The sequence below is a fragment of the Mobula birostris genome, chromosome 15 (genome assembly GCF_030028105.1).
Source record: "Mobula birostris isolate sMobBir1 chromosome 15, sMobBir1.hap1, whole genome shotgun sequence".
In the NCBI taxonomy this organism is placed as follows: domain Eukaryota; kingdom Metazoa; phylum Chordata; class Chondrichthyes; order Myliobatiformes; family Myliobatidae; genus Mobula; species Mobula birostris.
In genome coordinates, this window is record NC_092384.1 from 40,608,398 (window position 1) to 40,622,304 (window position 13,907).

At 41.2% G+C, this 13,907-nt stretch overlaps 1 protein-coding gene across 1 annotated transcript in view; it reads left to right on the plus strand.

Annotated features, from left to right (window-relative positions):
* Positions 1-13,907, plus strand: part of LOC140210287 (neuropilin and tolloid-like protein 2) — a 44,723-nt gene that overhangs the window by 4,746 nt on the left and 26,070 nt on the right. The window lies entirely within an intron of this gene.

A 13,907-nucleotide genomic window follows, 5' to 3' on the forward strand; every position in this document is an offset into this window, starting at 1 on the left:
TTATTCACCGGTTGGCGAGATCAACTCAATTTGACTGGAGCAGCCGGAAATATATCGGCACTCCGGTTATTGCCGTCCAGCATTAGAACCCAGTTATATATCGATCTGGCGTTTACCACCTTAATGTTAGCACTGTCTTACCGCACCTACACTTAGGCACATTATTACCCTAGTATATTCAGAAATATACATGCCGCTACTAAATACGTGTATGTTAGTGCCAGGAGGAGAACATGACAGCCACTTATTGTCTGTGCATCAGCCATTAACCATTTACTCGCCGCATTATTTTTCACTCAAGCGCCATCAGAGATACATTTATTATCTGCGACCGCCTGTCGTGAGTCCGGAGACCCCCAAAGCCCCTCCACTGCGCGCTGGCTTCCACGCCAGTATCCGTGTCCCCAATCCCTTTCGGAGTGGTACTGTTGTAAGAAGCCATCTGAGGCAGGCAGTTGTGTAAATGACTTTCAAATTTCAGTTTTGTGGAAACTGAAACTATGGCAATTTAAATCCTTTAAATAATAACTGACGGCGGGAAGTATTTACACCGAAAACAATGATTAAAGTTACAAAGACCTTTTTGCCTTTTAAAATGTGTCCAATGGCCCATAAAATCTTGAACCCAATGCAATCTAAGGGGGGGGGGGGGAGGGTGGAATTTTCCATGAATACAATCATGCGATGTAGTTTTTAAAATATAATTATTGCTTCTGGAAAACCTTGTGGATGAAATGTCGTTTCCAGAGTTCTGAAAAACAAGGGGCAGTGGATTCTATCAATTTTCCATTCTTTTCTCTAAATAAAAGCTTGTTTCTAAGTAAAATAATCCCTGCAGTGAATTGAAATGTTTCTGAATGTACATTTATTGACAAGTATTTAAGAGAAATCTAACCTAAAATTATTTGTTAGAATTAATCTTGTGCTTTGGAAACCATTTATTTAAAAAGTAATTCTTTAACTTCACTTGAAGTGTTGAACATCCTGGAACACAACAGGGAATCCATGGTGCTCGCAGCAAATTATGACTTTTATCTGCATTTGTAGAATATTTGTTGATGCAAGTCAAAGTTTTCAAATGAAGGAAAGGTAAATAGTCACCAAATGGGCAGCAGCATGAAGTTTTCAGTAAGTCTGTACTGAAATTTAAGCAGAAATGATGCAGGTTTTGTAGCATCTGTGTGTGCCATCGGTTCAAGTGGTCCGATACATCTGCATCTCCATTCGGAATAATTACATGTTGATTAAAATTTGAAGCGTTGCCGAGACATCTGCTGTAAAGTGCAGAGTAAACCCTGTCCACTATTCATACCGCATGTAACACGAATCAGACGGCTCACCTGCTAGATTCTTCAGCATTGAGAGCTCCCACTTCTCACAAGCCAGACATTAGACTGGTTAGAATGAAGCTGATTTATTTACACGTAGTGGTCACTTGTTAAGTACATCTGTACACCTGCTTGTTAATGCAAGTATCTAATCAGCTAATCATGTGGCAGCAACTCAATGCATAAAAGCACACAGACATAGTCAGGAGGTTCAGTTGCTATTCAGAGCAAATATCAGAATAGGGAAGAAATGTGATCTAAGGGGCTTTGTCCGTGGCATGATTGCTGGTGCCAGATGGGGTGGTTTGAGTATCTCAGAATCTGCTGATCTCCTGGGATTTTCATGCACAACAGTCTCTAGAGTTTATAGAGAATGGTGCAAAAACAAAGAAAAAATCCAGTGAGTAACAGTTATGTTGGTGAAAATGCCTTGTTAATGAGAGAGGTCAGAGGAGAATGGCCAGACTGGTTCAAGCTGACCGGAAGGAGACAGTAACTCAAGTAACCATGTGTTACAACAGTGATGTGCAGAAGAGCATTTCTGAATGCACAGCACGTCAAACCTTGAAGTGGGTGGGTTCCAGCAGCAGACAACCAGAAACATACACTCAGTGGCTGCTTTATTAGGAACAAAAGCTACCTTTTATGTCTGAAATTGTGATGGTTCTAAACGATTTGTTTATTACAGGTGTCAATGTTCCATGGTCAAAGTAGTGTGTTGGTAATTTGCTGATGTTCATGTTGCATATGTTTACACAGTAAATGAAGCTTTTCAAGACCAAACACAAATATATATTCTGGTTTCGACCATGGGCATATTATGTAAAATACATATTAGTTTGTTACTGGAGAATTATTACAAGAATCACATGAAGATATGTAGAAATTGAGTTCATTATTCATTGAGCATCTTTATAACATCTCTGGCTTCATATCAATATCTTGCAATCACAGATAATGGATTATTTTCTGCACCCTGTACTTTAACAGCTCTGGAATTGCAAATTTCCTTCAACATGATATGCAGAGCCAGAGAATTCACATTCAAAATATAACCGCCTCATTCTAAGGCAGAATGTTTTGTTTTGCCATTTTAGGCATTTATTCAAAATAGTGCTTGAGTTAGTTTTCTTAACAAATGATAAGACTACAGTGATATCCCATGTTAATGATTTGGATAGTACACAAACATTCGAATGGGGAACAGGATACAGCTGCTCAGTTTCTCTGAAATAATGTCATGTTGGATATGATTGTATACCGAGCTTCATATTCTTTCCTACTCTAGGTAGCCTTTCACCCTGCATTTCGGCAGGACAAAAGGGTCTTGGCCCAAAACTTCAACTGTTTACCGTTTTCCATAGATGCAGCCTGGTCTGCTGAGTTCCTCCAGCATTTTGTGTGTGTTGCTTTGGATTTCCAGCATCTGTAAATTTTCTCTTGTTTGTGATTCTACTCATCTTCAAGTTGTTTCAGAGTACTGCATAATCACAGGCTTTCTATGCCCATGTCAATTCATAATGGAAGTGTCCTCTTGCTTTTATTTAAGTTTCAGATGATATGGCCTTGCTTAGTGGCCTGGGGTATTTCTCACCGTTGTTTCATACACAATGAGGAGATAGGTTCTGCAGTGCACAATGAATGCCTTGCTCTGGAATGGCCGCATTGGACTATGTTCCTCTGCCCTTTACATCTGAGCAACTCAAAGAACTAACATTCTTGCATCACAATGTACTGTTGCCCCTTCTTCTCATCAAATTACAGAGGAACTAAATGATTTAAATTCACTTACAGGTTATGAGGCTGAAATCACCACCATTCCATGAATTGATATAAAGATAAACAGATCAACAAAGTGGTAAAAAAGAAGATCAAAGACAGACCATATTCTCATATGAATTAATATTTTAGTGGATTTAGTATAAATATAATTTTCATTTTAGTGGGGTTTCCGTTCCAAAAAATTGTGCTTAAGTAAGCCTCAATTTAATTATATATTTGTTTCTTTTCTGCAAACTATCCCTGTGATCTGTTCCAAGGAAGGGTTTCAACGATTGTGGTTGTAATATGTGGCAACATTTTAAATTTTTGTTTACAAAAGCACATTTGCGCCTAATTCTGATCCCCAGAAGTCTGATCATTTTATTCATAAACTATTGCTACAACTCTGGTGCAAAACAGACATCATGCATGCCCTCTGAAACACACTTGGAAGAGCGGCCTTTGTAATCCGGCCCTATTTGCCCCTGAGAAAGTAGAGACGAAATGGTTCCATCTGTCTGGTGAAGCGATGCCCATGCTGCTGTCAAGTAGAGCATTCCAAGGTACTGAGCCTGCAAAAATAGAGGAAAAGCGTGAGTTATAAGAAAAACTTGTAGACAGTGAATGGTGTGCATCTGGTTTCCTTGCCTTCTAGAGATTGATGGCTTGGAAATTGCCAACAAAGAATTTTACAACAGTTTGTTTAACCACTGACCTTAGTGATAGGACCACTTTCTGCATGCATGGCGTGCAGTCCTTGGGCTTATATAATGACCTTAAGTTAATCAGCAGCTTTCTTATGAAGCTTCTTCAATCCAGTAGGATACTTATGTTGGCAACTTCACCACTAATTTTACCCAAATGACTTTTTAGTGTGTACTATAGGCAGCTTAGATCTAATATTTCATTACTGCACACAGTACTGTGCAAAAGTCTCAGGCACACTGTGCTGCTGTCGCAAAGGAAAAAAAATATTTCATGATTTATGCGAAGAAGCTGGGAGTGGGAAGGGGTCAGGGAAAGGGGAATCATGGTTGGGAAAAGGGGGAGGGAGCGGGGAGGGGGGCAGGAAGCACCAGAAAGACAGTTTGTAATGACTAATAATCCAATTGTTTGGAATCAAATGACCTTGCCTGGTGTGTCAGGGCTGGGTGTGTCTGCACCCATGCCAACCCCCTCCCCTGGCACGCCTTCTCTGTCACCTGTCCTACATCCCTCTTGCGGTGCTCCACCCTCGCCATTCCTGACATCCTTTGTTCCCGCCAGATTTACAAACTCGCTCTCTGCTCCATGTTGACAAATACAGTACAGCGCAAATGTCTCAGGCACCCCCTTGCTATATATATATATCTGCTGTAGATCTACAGTAATGTAAGTTTATAATGTCTCAAGTCAGTAGTTTGAGTTAACTGTGTATGTATTGCCTAAACCACAAAGTAACTGCATGTATATTCTACAGTATGCATAGAATCAAAGAGCGTTGCATAATGAAGTTCCAGACTGGGTGTGATTCTTTCTCTAGTGAAGCATTTTCTATTGTCTCTATCAGGCTATCTGATCCAGTATGATACATTTGGAGATGATGGATATTTTTCTATTTCCCATCACAAAGATAAGTTTTATGTTGGGAGGTAGATTTATGATTGAACAGCAGGTGAACATTAACTTGTTACATTTGAAATAGACCTTTTTCAATTTTCTGCTGCACCACTCATCACTGTGTCTTCCATGATTTCAATGTATGATAAACATGCACAACCCAAAAGGGCCAAGGGTAAAGAAATTAGATAATCAATGCACTGAAGTATATCGGGCAGAAACATTGGTGTGGACATGGTGAGCTGAGAGGGTCCGGTCTCTCTATGCTAGAACATAGAACAGTACAGCACAGTACAGGCCCTTCAGCCCACAATGTTGTGCCAACCCTTAAACCCTGCCTCCCATATAACCCCCCCCCACCTTAAATTCCTCCATATACCTGTCAGTAGTCTCTTAAATTTCACTAGTGTATCTGCCTCCACCACTGACTCAGGCAGTGCATTCCACGCACCAACGACTCTCTGAGTAAAAAGCCTTCCTCTAATATCCCCCTTGAACTTCCCACCCCTTACCTTAAAGCCATGTCCACTTGTATTGAGCAGTGATGCCCTGGGGAAGAGGCGCTGGCTATCCACTCTATCTATTCCTCTTAATATCTTGTATACCTCTATCATGTCTCCTCTCATCCTCCTTCTCTCCAAGGAGTAAAGCTCTAGCTTTCTTAATCTCTGATCATAATGCATACTCTCTAAACCAGGCAGCATCCTGGTAAATCTCCTTTGTACCCCTTCCAATGCTTCCACATCCTTCCTATAGTGAGGCGACCAGAACTGGACACAGTACTCCAGGTGTGGCCTAACCAGAGTTTTATAGAGCTGCATCATTACAACGCGACTCTTAAGCTCTATCCCTCGACTTATGAAAGCTAACACCCTATAAGCTTTCTTAACTACCCTATCTACCTGTGAGGCAACTTTCAGGGATCTGTGGACATGTACCCCGAGATCCCTCTGCTCCTCCACACTACCAAGTATCCTGTCATTTACTTTGTACTCTGCCTTGGAGTTTGTCCTTCCAAAGTGTACCACCTCACACTTCTCCGGGTTGAACTCCATCTGCCACTTCTCAGCCCACTTCTGCATCCTATCAATGTCTCTCTGCAATCTTCGACAATCCTCTTCCGCAGGTAAGGCATCCGTTAGTCTTGCGAGACCATGGATCTGCACCTGAAAAGTCTTCACTCTCCAGGGCGCAGGCCTGGGCAAGGTTGTATGGAAGACCGGCAGTTGCCCATGCTACAAGTCTCCCCTCTCCATGACACCGATGTTGTCCAAGGGAACGGCAAGGGCCAATACAGCTTGGCACCAGTGTCGTTGCAGAGCAATGTGTGGTTAAGTGCCTTGCTCACGGACACAACACGCTGCCTCAGCTGGGGCTCGAACTCATAACCTTCAGGTCGCTGGTTGAATGCCTTAACCACTTGGCCACGTGCCCACGACCCTATCTACAACATATGTTGGACTCTATGACTTTGAGTGATTCTCTTCCCAGATATGAGATAATTGATTCATTCCTAGACAACTGGGACTTTTATTTACCAACTTTTGTTGGAGGTATTCTACAGGCCCTAAATGCTGATCATGTTGGTGACATTGACATCTGGGAATGGGTAAATAAAAAATAGTTGCATCACTTTGACTCAGTATACATGGACTTTGACCATCTATCTGATGGTTGAAGAATGGTCTTCCAATCTTCAAGTTCATCTGTCCTAACTCCAAGCACAAACATACCTCAATCAGTGAGAATTGGTAACAACATCTCCTCCTCTCTGATTATCAACACAGGTGCACCTTAAGGCTGCATGCAAAGCCCCCTGCTCTACTCCCTATCCACACAAGACTGTGTGGATAAGCGCAGCTTCGATGCCATCTTCAAATTTGCTGGCAAGGCTGTTGCTGTCGGACAACTCATAACTGGTGAGGAGTCAGCTTACCCGAGTGAGATAGGATACCTGGTTGAGTGGTGCTACACCACTCTGTCGCTCAAAGTCTGCCAAACTAAAGAGCGGATTGTTGACTTTGAAAGGAGAAGGAGGGTGAACATGTGCCAGTCTACACTGGGGGGGCTGGCAGTGGAAATAATCAGAAGCTTTAAATTTCTGAGTATTATCAGGTGACCTGTCCTAGGCCCAGCACATAGATGTAATCACAAATATTTTCTTGGAAGCTGAAAGAGGTCCGTCTTGTTATTGTACACTCTGACAAATTTCTACAGATGTACTGTTGGACATATACCTGATGGGTTGCAGTATGGTCTGGTATGGCAATTCAAATGCACAGGAATGTAAGAAGCTCAGAGAGAAGTGGTCTCTGCTCAATAAATCAAGGGGACGTCCCTCCCCATTACTGGTAGCCTCTACAGGTAGTGCCACTTCAAGAAGGCAACTTCGAACACCTAACCTCCCAACCATCTGAGCTATGCCATCTTTTCCCAGCGATCATTGGGCAGGGGCTACGGAATCCTGCAATTCCATGTCATCAGGTTCAATTACAGCTACTTCTGTTCAGCCTGAACCAACCAAAGCAATACTGATCTTTACAGTTTAGCAACACTGACTTCTTTAACCATTTTGCACTAAAAGGGACTTCAGTCTTTTTTTTGTTCTAATTGTGTTTTCTTGTAAAATTTGGGTGTCAGTTTTTTTTTTCTTGTGAATGTTGCTTATATGATGCCATGTGCTTGTGATACTCCTGAAAGTTAGTTTTTGATTGCACTCGTGCTTATATGTACTTGTGCTTATGACAATATTTCGTGACTTTACCACAAAACTGTAGTTCCTATTCTTCCCCGAATTAGGCTGTGCAGGATCGTTTTCAGTTATGGGCTGATCAGTCAATCACATTTTACAATTTCTCAAATTGAAAATATTGTTTATAAATCCAGCATTCCTTTTTAACTAGCAGAGATTAATGGACATTCTATCATGTTGTGTACTTGCATTATCCACCGTGCCAGCAAAAACAGGTAATGTAAGTAAGAGATTTGACAACAGTTAAATCCCTTAATACTTCTAGCTGGTTCATAATTCACCTCCCTTTGCATAATCCTCTTTCAAATATTAGCTGAATTTCACTTGAAGTGTTACCATTGTCAAGGCAGTGATTTCGGACTTTTTTTTAATGCTCCGGAGGAAGCTTTAGATTTGCATATTATTTCCAGTCAATTTCTTTTGAATGGAGAATATCAGAGTAAACAATCGTGCAAGGTCCTTTTACAACCAACTTTGCTTTTTATCACAATCAATATAACAAATGCAACACTGGCACTTAAATCCTTATGCATTTTTATTGAAAATTATTATGTTTTTGCCTATTATCCCAGAACTGTTCCAATAAAATTTCCTAATTGAACTATTTATTAAAAAAAGAGAATAAGTAGAGGAACGCCAGGAAGGTCAGGCTGCATTGGATGCACTTGTGGCTCACTGTCAGTTTTGATAAACCTTTATCTTTGGATAGAAATGACCATTAGCCAGAAGTTATTAGGTAATTCTGGCAGTTTCAGCAGTTTCAACAGTCCAATCAAACATGGGCGTCTCAAACAATCACAGACTTACTGGTTGGTTTCCACTGGCACTTTTCCAACTGCATTCCAGTGCTGAACTCTGATGTTACGCTGGGAAGTCTGCAAACTGTGTCTGCATCAGACTCACTGCAGGAACAGTAAGTCCATTCATTTGAATAGAAAGCAATGGTTGCGAAGAGTCTTGGTAAGTACAAGGTTACTTACGTAATTGTTTGGATTAATTGAATCTTCCATAATGTTTTGATGGTTTAAAAGTGTTTTTTAAGTTTTTTATACTTTCATTTGCTAACTTATTCATTGCTTTTTTGTGTAAGTTAGTTCGTGCTTCAGTTTGACTTGATATGTTGCTCATGTAAGATGGCATTATCTTGTTCAATGTCACACTGCTGTGCAGAGCCATGCTCTGGGTTGGTACAAATTCAGGAAGTAAGTAGATACCAAAGGATTCAGAAACTCAGTGGATGTGTCTTCAAGAGCAGATCAGAGGTGATGCATTCTGCAGGGAGTGACTAACTCACCTCCTAACTTCCCAACACCTGTCCACCACTAGACAGGAATGTGATGAAATATCTGACTGTTTGAATGCAGCTTCAGTAACAGTCCAGGAGTGTGACACCATACAGAACAGTGCACCCACTCACAACTGTTCAGATACTCACCGCCAATACACAGTAAACGTTGTTTGTACCATCTACAGTATGCACTGCAGCATCTCACCAAGAGTCTTTAGACAGCACCTTACAAGCCCATGGCCTCTGCCAGCTAGAAGAGCAAAGCACGAGAACACCACCACCAGGAACACAAGCCACACACCATCCTGACATAGAAGTACAGTATATTGCTGTCGGTTGTCGCTGGGTCATAATCCTGGAATCCCCTCCCCACATCTCAAGGACTGCAACAATTCAGGGAGGCAAATGACCTTCACCTGCTCAAGGGGAGTTAGGGATGGACAATTAAATGCCATCTCAATCTGGATAGCACGCATCCCCTTGCATGAATAGGAAAGAAACTAGGTCACCCCGTAACCCATGGGTCAGTAGTGAATGTGAACAGCTTATATATCACTTCATTCTGAAGCTTCTATTCCAAAAATTGATAGTAGGAAAATCTGGATGACCTGGTGGTGTAACTAGTAGACTAGCTGCCTCACAGTTCCAGGGGACCTAAGTTTATTCCTTATCGCTGGTGCTGTCCATGGGGAGTTTGCACTAACTCCCTATAACCATGTTGGTTCCTCCAGCTCTACCGATTTCCTGCTAAATCAAAAGAAATTGTGGGTGCAAGTTAATTGTTCTGTCTAAATGATCCCTAGTGTGTAGATGAGTGGTATAATCTAGTGAGGAATTGAGGGGAATGTGAGAGGCTATTAAGGGGTTAGGGTAGGATTTGTGTAACCAGAGTGATTGGTGGTCAACACCAATTCAGTGGGTCAACAAGCCTTTTTCTATGTTGTATCTGTCTGTGACTTTGTGACTCTAGATAATGACAAGCTATTTTAAAAAATGACATCACTTGATGTAGAAAGTCACTCTTTCCAATGAGTCTAGAATGCTGAAGAAAGTAGGAGTAGGATAATATTTGTTCATGACAAATTATTATCATCTATTGGAACGGGAGAGGTAGTTAAAGGTCAAAAACAAATCGGTTGGTTTAAATTTTGTGATCGACTACTTAAGTCAAAATTAATTTACACTTAGAAAAATATGGATTTCATATATCATTTCTTAAGCAAAATTGTGTTTTCATTGATTTGTTTGAGATTCTCAATAAAGTCAGAGGAAGGATCTATTAGGATTGTCATTTTTTGTGTATGCACATTCAATTTTTCTTAATCATTTAATGATTTGTGTTTAAGTACACAGGGCACGATTTCAAAATTTACAGATATCAGCAAACCCTGAAAAATAGCGAAGGGCAGTGACAGGAATAGTTTTCAGGATGACAGACTAAGTGATGATATTGCACCAATGTATCAGATGAGCTTTTGCCACGTTCTACCAAAATGTTGCATTCTAGGAGAATGAGAGACTCAATATGAACTAAAAGGTCCAGGAACAAAGAGAAATTAGGAATTAATGTACCTAATTTTTCAAAAGATGTGAAAGCTTAGAGAGGATATCTAAGATATTTATTGAAATTGTGCCAAAACTGAAAGACATTAGTTGTGTAGAGCGACAGGATATAAAACTAATTGAAACAGCCTTTCTGCTAATCTCACCTGTTGTGCTTTTTTATTGAATCATAGATCTATCAGTCTGTTTCCTATAATCGTTTATACAATTCAATAAAAAACTACCACCCTCATAGTTAAAATTGTCGGAGCATTAATTGCCACTTGTGCTCAGGCAATGGCAGTGTTGTCCAGCATCACTTCTGACATCCCTGGCTCTGAAGTAAGATAATACTTTGTATCTTAGATTTCCCCAACTACCTAATAGATTCTTCCTACTTACCATATCACTTTTCATTAATGGCTTGCAAGTTTCTTCATAATAACTTGAGACATAGGGACCATGTTTCTTACAACGAACATGTTATGAGCAACTTCATTAAGACAATAAGACCATAAGACATAGGAGTAGAATGAGGCCATTTGGCTCATCGAGTCTGCTCCACCATTCAATCATGGCTCATCCTTTTCTCCCCCTCCTCAACCCCACTCTCCGGCATTCCACCCCACCCCCGTAAACTTTGATGCCTAGTCCCATCAAGAACCTATCATGTTCTCCCTTAAATACACCCAGCGACCTGGCCTCCACTGCTTCATGTGGTAACAAGTTCCACAAATTCACCACCCTCTGGCTAAAGAAATTTCTCTGCATCTCTGTTTTAAATGGATACCCGTTTACACTGAGGCTGTGCCCTCTTGTCCTGGACTCCCAAACCATGGGAAACGCCTTTTCCACATGTTCTCTGTCTATGCCTTTTAACATTCAAAGGATTTCAATCAGATCCCCTCTTTTCCTTCTAAATTCCAGTGAGTACAGACCCAGAGCCATCAAATGTTCCTTGTATGGTAACCCTTTCATTCCCAAAATCATCTTTGTGAACCTCCTCTGGACCCTTCCTGACAGTCTGACTACAGGCTATCTTTACTTTTTTACCATCAGTCACATCCTGCGTCCCTTCACTCTGGTTCCCACACCCTGCCAAATTAGTTTAAACCCTCCCCAACAGCTCAAACAAACCTGCCCGCCAGAATATTCGTCCTCCTCAGGTTCACGTGCAACCTATCCCTTTTGTACAGGTCAAACCTCCCCCAGAAGAGATCCCAATGATCCAAGAACCTGAAGCCCTGCCCCCTACACCAACTTCTCAGCCATGCATTTATCTGCCAAATCATCCTGTTTCTATGCTCACTAGCACATGGCACAGGTAGCAATCCAGAACTTACTATCCTGGATGTCCTGCTTCTGCCTAGCTCACTAAATTCTCCCTTCAGGGCCCCTTTACTTTTCCTTCCTATGTCATTGGCACCAATATGTACCAAGTCATCTGGCTGCTCACCCTCCCTCTCTAAAATGCTGTGGACGCGATCCACGACGTTCCTGACCCTGGCAGCTCTGGAAAACAACATACCATCTGGGTGGCTCATTCATGTCCACAGAATCTCCTGTCTGTTCCTCTGACTACTTAGTCCCCTATCACTACCGCTCCCCACTTCTCCCTCTTTCCCTTCTGCACCACAGACCCCTGCTCAGTCATTAATCGTGAATGGTTTCAATAGAGTAAGTCATGAGCAATTGTTTCTGTGGCAGAGTGGACAGAACCCGGAGAACACAGATTAATGTAACTGATAAAATGTTGAGAGTGGACATCCAAGAAAGCGTGCGCAGGAAATTGTTGTGACTTGGGATGCACTCTTTGAAATTATGGTAGGAAGCAAATTCAATGGAGACATTTAGAAGGAAATCAGATGATTATTTGAAGTGAAAAATAAGAGTAGAGGAATAATTAGATGTTTTATTTAAAGACAGGATGAGTCATAAGTTCTCCTGGATTGAATCATTCTATTGGATGGATTGGCAGCAGTATAATAACTGAACGCCTGACTAAGCACAACTCTGAATGCATGCCCAGCCCCTGTACCTTACACTCTGGAGTAGAGCTGCATGAGAGGAAGTAAACCCCATGATGAGCAGCCTGGATAACCTCACAGCCTGCACTCAGCATGATATTGTCAGTCAGAAGGAAAAGCCTAGGCGTATCTATCTGACAGTGGCTGTGCTGACTCATTTTCACAGACTCCAGCACCAGAGCTATGCCATCCCTGCACATAGAGATGGCACCCCCTGATGGTAATGGTAAGCTGTATTCTGGGACTTGGTTCCTTCTCCTTACCGGCATGCTTCAGTGCTGACTAGGGAGAATCTCCTAGTTAACCAGTTCAAATAGTTGGCCGGTGGCACAGTGGCTTCCCCCCATATTTCAATGCAAGTGGTCCTGGGTTCGAATCCGGCCAGTTCCTTTCCATCCACGCTGGGTTGAGTGTCGAGCTAGCAACTCGGCTTCGTTAAAAAAAAAACAGACAAATGCTAAGAAAATGGCAAAGGTTGCTGCCTGATGCGCCAGAAGGCACAGAGAAGAACAACAACAGCCAGTACAAAGGGATAAGCTATCCCTTGCCTGCTTACTCATACATTCACCTGGGCTTTTCACTCCCATTCCTTGTTTTTCTGGCATGCCATTCTGCATTAATAAATGGCCAAGATCTCCTAAATGTTTTCAGTAATTGTTTACAGCCTGTTAGCAAATGGATTGGACATTAAACAAATGTTGCTTATATGAAGCTATGTGGCTCTGCTGCAAAAAAAAATTCATTGCATCTGTGCATACATGTACATGTGTACATGACATTAAACTTGATGTTGACTAATAATATTGTCATTGGTAGCACATGTTAGTCAATAAACATCAAGTCCCCTAATGCAGATACTGGTCTTATGTTCTCAATCCATTTCACAGAGAAAAAGAATTGCTAGTGAGTTCTACACCAATTTAAATTGATTTTAACAATGCACTGCATAAAAAAGTCAGTGCAGGTCAGTTGAATTTCTAGTCTGTTGACTTTTGAAGTTTATACCTTGGACTGCTTATTGCTGCAAAGTATAAATACCACGTTACTCTACTCTCCAATGAGATCATAGTTGGTCCCTGCATCTAGATACACTCTCCTACTAATCTTTTTTTTTAATCTGTACCTTTTTACATTTACTTTGATGAGTCCATTCCTTACAAGATAGACAATAACAAAAAAAATCAATATAGAAATTTTGCGTAATTAAAAGACATCCGTTTTAAATAAAACTCATCTATTGATTGCCTTTGAAGTCTTCCAGATCTCCTTACAAGTTTTGATATCATATTAACCATTCAACTGGCTTGGATTTGCACTATAAGATAGTCCTGCTTCTTCGTCAGGCTTGCTCGGATTTCATAGTTCATTCCCAGAAATGACTAAGTGGTTCAACTCTCACATCATCTCTGGCTCAGATCATTTGATCCATATTAACGTTCTGGTCATACTTGGTTCTGCAAACCACTGCTAGACCTGTTATCTACCACTTGTATGAGTCTGATCTGGTGACGAGGCTGGGAAAATTAATGCAATTGTTCATGAAACAGTATTTCTCTGATAAGTATCATAGCAACATCTCTGACTCAATCACTTCTGTTCTTGAAACCAAA